We start from the raw sequence: 10,728 nt of genomic DNA on the forward strand, positions 1-10,728 counted from the left end.
AAGTGAGACTTCAATTTTCCATGTTCCTTTCCACCATTCAGAAATTTAGAGATTCAGTTTGGTGTATGTTCTATGCAGAGTTTAGTACCCCACCTAGATTTGATCACCTAATCAGCTTTTCTGTAGTGGATTCCAAGTTTGAATTCTGAATAGAAATTTGGAACAAACCAATTTAATGCATTTCTTAAACTACACACATTGATAGTTTCAAATTTTCAACCAGGCTTGGACTACTGGTATATGTTTAGAAACAGATTGAAGGAAATCTAGAGATGTTATGGCATTACTGCCTTGCAATAACCAGATAAATTATTGCTAATATTAACTAATTATTTACAATGGCCAGGTTTGTGAAATGTACTAGCCTGCATCTTGAAAACAGCATAAGACATGTATTATCATGCTCACTTATGAATAACAATCTGTAGCCTATTTAAAGCTTAAGTAACTCGCTGGATTAGAATAATTAATATTGTGAAAGTGACCATAGTACCCAGATTCAGTGATTCCCTATTAAAAAAGATCAGTTTTCATTCCAGTCCCAAAAAAGGCAATGCCAAAGAGTGTTTAAACTACTATACAATCGCACTCATTTCACATCCTAGCATGTAATGCTCAAAACCCTTCAAGCTAGGTTTCAATAGTAGGTGAACTGAGAAGTTCCATATGTACAGGCTGGATTTAGAAAAGGCAGAGGAACCAGGGATCAAATTGCCAACAGCCGTTGGATCATAGAAAAAGCAATGGAATTTCAGAAAACATCTGCTTCATCAAATATGCTAAAGCCTTTGACTGTGTGGATCACAACAAACTGTGGAAAATTCTGAAAAGAGATGGGAATAGCAGACCACCTAACCTGCCTCCTGAAAAACCTGTACTCAGGTCAAGAAGCAATAGTTAGAACTAGGCATGGAGCAACCAACTGGTTCAAAATTGGGAAAGGAGTACATCAAGGCTGTATATTGTCACCCTGCTTATTTAACTATTATGCAGAGTTCATCATGCGAATGATGGGCTGAATCAATCACAAGCTGGAATCAAGATTGCCAGAAGAAATATCAATAACCTCAGATATGCAGATAACATCACCCTTATGGCAGAAAGTGAAGAAGAACTAAAGAGCCTCTTGATGAAGGTGAAAAAAGAGAGTGAAAAGCTGGCTTAAAGCTCAACATTCAAAACACTAATATCATGTCATTGGGTCCCATCACTTCATGGCAAATAGATGGGAAAACAATGGAAACAGTGAGAGACTTTATTTTCTTGCACTCCAAAATCATTGAGGATGGTGACTGCAGCCATCAAATTAAAAGACGCTTATTCCTTGGGAGAAAAGCTATGAAAACCCAGACAGTGTATTAAAAAGCAGAGACATCACTTTGCTGACAAAGGTCCATCTAATCAAAGCTATGGTTTTTTCAGTAGCATTTACGGATGTGAGAGTTGGACCATAAAGAATGCTGAGCACTAAAGAACTGATGTTTTCAAACTGTGTAGTGGAGAAGACTCTTGAGAGACCCTTAGACAGCAAGCTCAAACCAGTCAATCTTAAAGGAAATCAACCCTGAATATTCTTTGGAAGGACTGATGCTGAAGTTAAGTTCCAATACTTTGGCTACTTGATGCCAAGCATTGGAAAAGACCCTGATGCTGGGAAAGACTGAGGGCACAGGGAGAAAGGGGCAGCAGAGGATAAGTTGGTTGGATGGCATCATCAACTCAATGGACATAAGTTTGAGCAAACTCCGGGAGATAATGAAGGACAGAAACCTGGCATGCTGCAATCCATGGGGTCATGAAGAGTTGAACATGACTGAGCAATTGAATGACAAAATCAAAATATCCATATTTTTCACAGAACTAGGACAAATAATCTTAACATTTATATGGACCCCAAACAGACCCATAATTGCAAAATGATCCTGAGAAAAAGATCAAAGCTGGAAGTATAACTCTTCCATATTTCAGACAATACTTCGAAGCCACAGTGATGAAAACAATGTGCTATGGACACAAAAACAGACACGTAGATCAATGGAACAGAATAAAGAGCCCAGAAATATACTAACCCATCTATGGGCAGTTAGTTGACAACAAAGGAAGGAAGAGGGCTTCTCAGATAACACTGGTGGTAAAAGACTTGCTTGCCAGTGCAGGAGACATAAGAGATGCTGGTTCTATCCTGGGTTTGGGAAGTTCCCCTGGAGGAGGGCATGACAACCCACTCCAGTATTCTTGCCTAGAGAATTCCATGGACAGAGGATCCTGGTGGACTACAGTCTGTGGAGTCACAAAGAGTTGGGTGTCACTGAAGTGACTAAGACTGCAGACATGCATGCACAAAGGAAGGAAGAAGGTACAATGGAGAAATGACCATCTCTTAGTTAAGTTTTGAATATCCATTCATCCATGAGGGTCATACCTTGGTGGTGGCAAATTATGCTATAGTTTACATGGGGACCCTTATATCTTTTTAATAAAAGTTAATTTTCTTCAGATAAATGCCAAGAAGTGGAATTTCTAGATCATATAGTAGTTCCATTTTTAATTTCTTTGTGAACTTTATAGTATTTCCTGTAGTGGCTACATCATTTACATTCCCACCAATAATTCACAATTGTTCTTTCTCCACATCACTTGTTATTTTTTGTCTTTTTATAATAGTCACTCTAAAATGTGTGAATTGATATCTCATTGCAGTATTAGTTTGCATTTCTCCAATTATCACAATTTTGAGTTATCTTTTCATGTGTTAGTTGTCCATCTGTATGCCTTTTTAAAAAATGTCTATTCAGCATTTCCACATATTTTGCCAATATTTCAAGTTAGGGATCAGTTGGTTGCATCTACACTATTTTGGTTCTATATACTAATCTCTGTCAAGTGTTCAGCTCTTCAGAGAAACTGAAATTTGACCACATTTATTGGGCAAACTGATGAGTAAAAGTCAGATTTCATCTCCTCATCTCTTCCTGATCCCTGGGACCTAGTTAAAGGATGTAGTCACTGAATCCAACTGTTCCCAGAAAGGAGTTATCTCCTTTCATTTCTTCTTGGTAGTGATCAGAATAAGGAGTTTGGGGATAAAGAGATACACACATCTACTTGGAAAACCCAAGATTCCATCTAGATTATTATTCTTGGGAATGCTGTTTTACTTTCCCCTAACTACATCCCCTAGTCAGTCTGATTGGCACGACTTCCAGGTGGCAACATCTTCACAGGGGAGGACCTTATGGATTTGCACTTAATTCTGGTCCAGTTCAGTTCAGTTGGCTCAGTCATGTCTGACTGTTTGCAACCCCATGGACTACAGCACGCCAGACCTCCCTGTCCATCACCAACTCCCAGAGTTTACTCAAACTCATGTGCATTTAGTCAGTAATGCCATCCAACCATCTCTTCCTTTGTTGTCCCCTTCTTCTCCTGCCTTCAGTCTTTCCCAGCACCAGGGTCTTTTCAAATGAGTCAGTTCTTCAAATCAAAAGGCCAAAGTATTGGAGTTTCAGTTTCAGCATCAGTCCTTCCAATGAATATTCAGGACTGATTTCCTTTACAATGAACTAGTTGGATCTCCTTGCAGTCAAAGGGCTCTCAAGAGTCTTCTCCAACACTACAGTTCAAAAGCATCAATTCTTCAGTGTTCAGCCTTCTTTATAGTCCAACTCTCACATTCATACATGACTACTTGAAAAACCATAACTTTGACTGGACAGACTTTGTTGGCAAAGTAATGTCTCTGCTTTTTAATATACTGTCTAGGTTGGTCATAACTTTTCCAAGGAGCAAGTGTCTTTTAATTTCATGACTGCAGTCACCATCTGCAGTGATTTTGGAGTCCCAAAAATAAAGTCTGTCACTGTTTCCACTGTTTCCCCATCTATTTGCCATGAATTGATGGGACCAGGTGCCATGATCTTAGTTTTCTGAATGTTGAGTTTTAAGCCAGTTTTTTCAGTCTTCTATTTCACTTTCATCAAGAGGCTCTTTAGTTCTTCACTTTCTGCCATTAGGGTGGTGTCATCTGCATATCTGAGGTTATTGATATTTCTCCTGCAATCTTGATTCCAGCTTGTGATTCATCCAGCCCAGTGTGTCTCATGATGTACTCTGCATTTAAGTTGAATAACAGGGTGACAATATACAGCCTTGACATGCTCCTATCCCTATTTGGAACCAGTCTGTTGTTGCATGTTCAATTCTGCCTGTTGCTTCCTGACCTGCATCAGATTTCTCAAGAGGCAGGTCACGTGGTCTGGTATTCCCATCTCTTTCAGAATTTTCCACAGTTTGTTGTGATCCACACAATCAAAAGCTTTGGCATAGTCAATAAAGCAGAAGTAGATGCTTTTCTGGAACTCTCTTTTTCCATGATCCAGTGGATGTTTGTAATTTGATCTCTAGTTCCTCTGCCTTTTCTAAATCCAGCTTGAACATCTGGAAGTTCAGTTTGCATATTGCTGAAGCCTGGTTTGGAGAATTTTGAGCATTAATTTACTAATGTATGAGATCAGTGCAATTTTGTGGTAGTTGGAGCATTCTTTGGCATTGCCTTTCTTTGGGATTGAAATGCAAAGTGACCTTTTCCAATTCTGGTTAAGTTTCATTAACAGGAGTTTGTCATTCAGTCACTTGACTCTTCTGAAAAAAAGTCTGAGTGTGACTAGGTGATGTTGGAAACACTGATGAAATTATACTAACTGAAAAGGAGCACCAATTTTTCTGGAAGTGCAGGGACAGAATAACCTAGCATTTAGTGAGAAAATACCTTCAGTTCAGTTCAGTTCAGTTGCTCAGTCATGTCTGACTCTTTGTGACCCCATGAATTGCAGCACGCCAGGCCTCCCTGTCCATCACCAACTCCCGGAGTTCACTCAAACTCCTGTCCATCGAGTTGGTGATGCCATCCAGCCATCTCATCCTCTGCCATCCCCTTCTCCTCCTGCCCCCAGTCCCTCCCAGCATCAGGGTCTTTTCCAATGAGTCAACTCTTCACCTGAGGTGGCCAAAGTATTGGAGTTTCAGCTTTAGCATCATTCCTTCCAAAGAAATCCCAGGGCTGATCTTCTTTAGAATGGACTGGTTAGATCTCCTTGCAGTCCATAGGACTCTCAAGAGTCTTCTCCAACACTGCAGTTCAGAAGCATCAATTCTTCAGCACTCAGCTTTCTTCACAGTCCAACTCTCACATCCATTCATGACTACTGGAAAAACCATAGCCTTGAATAGACAGACCTTTTTGGGAAAGTAATGTCTCTGCTTTTGAATACCTTAGACCTTAGCAAAGCATGAGTTGGGACAAACATTTATGATCTTTCTTCAGTAAGAACTATCCCTGGAGCCTCTCTCCAGAAGAAAAACACTCCATTGAAGATCTCTTGAACAGTTGCAAACAAGGTTTACATGACAGTTGGTTCTGCAATCCTCACTCAGAAAGGTTATCAAGATAAAAGACACAATAAGGGGAGGTCACTAGCAGCACCCCCACCATCCTAAGGCAAAATATTTCTTGATGCTTTTCCCACCCCTACTCTCAGCCAGTGAGTAAGGGTGAAAATACCACATGTCTGATGGCATGAACAAATAGGACAGATTGGATTGATTTAGGATTAAATTGGATTAAAGTAAATAGGACAGATTGAATTAAAACATTCCATCCAAAACCAAGTTTCAGGATGGGAACCCTGAGGCTTACCAGCCAAGTGAAAGGCTATGCTGGTATAATAAGATTTTAATCTGGGTGCTTCTTGCAGCAAAATTGTAAACACTTTCTTTCTAAGAAACCTCATGCACACTTGGGTTTGTATTTCTTGTGTGAAGACTGAGCATTTGGCTGACTCTTCTGAAATATTTGTGACTTGCACCTTAGGAGTGAGAGAAAAGTCCTCCAGTTTAATTAGAGAGCTCACCAGAATGATGTACTTAGGAGAAATTTCAACAGAAGTCAAAATGCTTTAGAAATGAGGGGTGGCTTTATTTGTATATATGTCTGTACCTCTTGTGGTCAGTCTTGTCCTGGACTGCATTCTCAAGAATGTTTTACATCTTTGGCAGAGTTTTTCATTTCCTTCAGAAAATTAAAAACATTGTCTTCTAATTGGACAAGTTTAGGCAGATTTTCCCTTTAAAAAGTTGAGAATTAACTAACCTTGGGGTTCCTCTGAGGTTATTGTTGATAGAGGAACATATTGTAAACAACATCCACTAGGGGTTCTCATGGAATTTATAGGAAAATGGGAAATGTGAGAACATGAAGCTCATGCTTTCACCTGTGTAGTGAATAATAAAATTTCCGTCTCTGTGGCAGTAGGCTGTGTTCTTTTGTCAATATTTGTGAAGTGGTGATGGGCTAACCTGTTTGCCTCTTAACTGGAATAAAACTTCATATTGTTCTTAGATTTGTATAATATCTTAGATTTGGTAGAGTATGAGAAAGATAAATGTCATAGTGGTTTAAAAATTGTTTATTTTTATCTTATTTAAATATTCAGGCTGATATGCTAAAAACTCTTCATTAAGTCATTGTGTTTCTATGCTGATGTAGGCTATGATTGGTTCTGGAACCTGGGTGTGTTCTGTCTTGTTGATTCACCATTCCTACTGAGATTTTGAATACTCATTGCTCAGAATACTTCCATCCCAACTGCATTAGAACAGTGGGGGTGGGGGGAGAAAAAGAGGAGAACAAACCCCTTCTATCAAAGGATATGCCAAAAAGTTGCACAAAGTATCTCCATTTACATCTTTTGAATAGAATTTAGTCAAATAACCACAACAAGTTGCAAGAAAGGCTAGCTACATGTACACATAGATGAATATTCTATTTATAGTGAAGAAATGGAGAATTCTCAGTTATTGTGAACTATTAATTTGTGTTCTACTAGACAATACCACAGACACTATTTGAAAACAAAAAGAACAACTTTTCTTTGGGCATGCCTGAATTGTTAATAATTATGCATTTAGCCTAAGATACAAATTTATCTTGTTTTCTATAACAAGCTATGTTCTCCATCTAATGTTCTTACTATTTATTACTAATTAAAATAAAATAATCTCTTTTCTTTTTCCTTTCAAATCTTTATCTTTGTATCTGGGATTTCAAAACAGGAATGTGTGGAAGGGCAATAATATATTAGACAAATTATACTTAATTCTTTGAAAATACATTAAAAGCAGTTATATCTATATAGATATTAAATTATTTAGTGCCTAGAGAGAACACTTTATAATATACAAATTTGTTGTCCATTGGGAAATAGTGTTCATGAATCTCATCCTCCTGAGAATTCTCCATCATCTTTAGATATTTTCCTTCGGGGCACAGAAGGCATAAACACTACATGTGGTCAAGAGTTTATTAATTTGTTTGGCACTCTGGGTAGTACATAGAAAAGTATTCAGTTTATAATGGGGACTTTAAAGTAGTAGCCTAAAAACTGTGTTAAAAGATCTAATCAAATTGTTTCAAACTTTGCAATATATGTAACAAACTATAATCACAGATTATGAAGTGGAGTGAAATGCATTTGGAGAGGGATGAAATATCAGTACACTGTTCAGCATGATGATGAAAACTAAATATTGAGGCAAAGATATGTCAGATGAATCAATATGTATATATGTCTTCTGTAAAGAAGGTGTTGGATTTTTAAATGTTTCTGGCAGACTGATTTAGGACTCAACATATGAAAAGAATTGGTATGTTTTAAAATGTAAAGATAATATTTTCTTTTATATACATATGTGTGTATGTATGTATATACACATTAGTTCTATTTTACCTTATTTTTGTTAACCTTTTAAATTTTGATTTAGGGGAAAACAGTGAAAGAAGTGTAATGCAACATAACAAAAATTTACTCTTGAAATTCTTTCTTTTGTGTGTGTGTGTAATTTAGCTGGTATTCACAATATCTAACACAACTAACCCTAACTGTGTTCATAGACCTTCTTTTTAATGGTTTGTAATGTAAAATTTTATAGTGTCTGTTGGGGAATCATTGCTGTGATATGATTGGTGAACCTGGACAAAGGAATGATGTAACATGATAAAATTCTTATAAGATTATTTAGATATATGCATTCTACAATCATTGCCATTATGATAAATGGTGTAAATGAGAAAAAAATTATAACAGATTGATGCACAATTTTCTGGATGTTCAAATAATGTCCAAGAAAATGTCATCTCTTTTCATTCATAAATTTGTATATATTAATATGTATGGGTTTGATACATGAATTTGAGCAAATACACTGTATTCTAGCTTCTAATTATTCATAAAAATGTTTTACTACTAAGGGGACAGTTTTAGAGAGAACACACTTTCAATTAATCTTCATGTCCACTTTTACTGGCTGTGCAAACCTGAATAATCTGTCTCACTCATTATATGCCAGTGAGGGGAGTAGTTGTAAATAGACAATATTTCTTTAATTGCACATTATCCAGACACTTAATATCCTTACAATAGGGACATATGCGTCTCTTAATATTTGTGTCACCCTATTATGTGATTCATTATGTATTAAAATTTACCAGTTAATCGTCTTTTTTAGACTATGTTACTCTCAAAATTGTTCATGTTTTCAGTCTGTATTTTAGATAGAGAACAAAAAGGTAAGTATAAGGAATATAAGCAGATGGAGAGAAATTTCATTCATAAAAATTTCCTCCTTTAATATTTACATATTTTAACCTTACTTTAACTTTTCCTTCAAACTCACTACCCTATCCCTGAAAACCTTTTCTTACCTCTCTTGATTTACATAGAGCTTTACCATTATGTTTATATTTCTCTTATCTTAACTTCCTCCACTTCACACAATCTCATGATGCCATATTTATATTTCTCTCTTTGCCTCTGTATCCCTTATCCTTATTTTTCACTTTATTCTACCACATCCATTCTCAGAATCATAACCTGCAGAGGAAAACTGCAATTTCTCAATACACGCATTGACTTTATAGACTGTACTTGCAGATGTTGTTTTAGCATATAAAATGGAAAGGATAGGTTACATCAGAGACTAAGGAGATGGAACTACTATAAAGAACAAAAAATAAGACTTAAAAAATTATATTTATTTAGCTAGTTAATTTTTGGCTGGGCTTTCCCGGTGGCTTATATGGTAACGCAGTAGACCTGGGTTGGATGGCTGGGTTGGGAAGATCCCCGGGAGAAAGGAATGGCAATCCACTCCAGTATTCTTGCCTGGAGAATCCCATGGTCAGAGGAACCTGGCAGCCAGTCCATGGGGTCCCAAAGAGTCGGACACAACTGAGCGACTAACAGGTACACATTTTTAACTATTCTGGATCTTTGTTGCTGTGTGGGCTTTCTCTAATTCCTGGGAGTGTGGTCTACTCTGTATAGTTGTAGTGTATGGGCTTTTCATTGGGGTGGCTTCTCTCTTGTTGCAGATCACAGGCTCTAGAGTTCAGGCTCAGTAGTTTGTGATGCAAGAGCCTACTCACTGTGCAGCATATGAGATTCTCTTGAACCTGAAGTTCCATCTGGTGTCCCCTTCATTGCATGGTGAACTCTCAACCACTGGGCCACCAGGAAACCCAAGAACAGAAAATAAGACTATTTCCAATGCCCCATATTAATTTATATGAAATCCAATCAGGTTAGCTATGAAGATAAATGAGTCTAAAATCAGGCATTTGAGTTTGGTTAATTGAGTAAAATGGAAAAGATGTACTGCTGCTGCTGCCGCTAAGTCACTTCAGTCGTGTCTGAATCTGGGCGACCCCACAGACGGCAACCTACCAGGCTTCTCTGTCCCTGGGATTCTCCAGGCAACAACACTGTAGTGGGTTGCCATTTCCTTCTCTAATGCACGAAAATTCAAAGTGAAAGTGAAGTCGCTCAGTCGTGTCCGACTCTTCGAGATCTCATGGACTGTAGCCCACCAGGCTCCTCCATCCATGGGATTTACCAGGCAAGAGTACTGCAGTGGGGTGCCATTGCCTTCTCCTAGCTCTGTTTATTGAGGATGAATAGTGTGTGTGTGTATGAAACCTGGGCTTCAATGATAGATATAATTTTGGTTCTAGTCTGAGAACTTAACAGAACCGGAAATGGCATATATCCAAACTCATGGATGATATAAAGAAAAACAAAGCATTTATTATACTTTAAAAGTTCTTTATATCCCTGATTGACTTATGTAAAAACTATAAACAATTACTAGTTATATAGATGATTCTCTAAAAGAACTGCAAGCTGAACTTTTAATTAATCTATCCAGATATTTTGCACATGCATCTATAACTATATCTGAAAAAAAAAAACAAAACACTTTTAAAACATGAATGGGCATTGTTTTGCTATGATGAAAAATTGCTTTGCTGCTGCTGCTGCTAAGTCAATTCAGTCGTGTCAGACTCTGTGCGACCCTATAGACAGCAGCACACCAGGCTTCTCCATCCCTGGGATTCTCCAGGCAAGAACACTGGAGTAGGTTGCCATTCCCTTCTCCAATGCATGAAAGTGAAAAGTGAAAGTGAAGTTGCTCAGTCATGTCCCACTCTTAGTGACCCCATGGACTGCAGCCTACCAGGCTCCTCCGTCCATGGGATTCTCCAGCAAGAGTACAGAGTGGGTTGCCATTACCTAACTTTACCTTAAATAGTGATTATTTCTCTTATGTCTCCATTGGGTTCATTTTTTTTTTCTTTTTCTTCTATTCAGACAGAGCAATTGTCAGAAAACTGGA

Source organism: Bos mutus, chromosome 5, assembly GCF_027580195.1.
Source record: "Bos mutus isolate GX-2022 chromosome 5, NWIPB_WYAK_1.1, whole genome shotgun sequence".
Taxonomy (NCBI): domain Eukaryota; kingdom Metazoa; phylum Chordata; class Mammalia; order Artiodactyla; family Bovidae; genus Bos; species Bos mutus.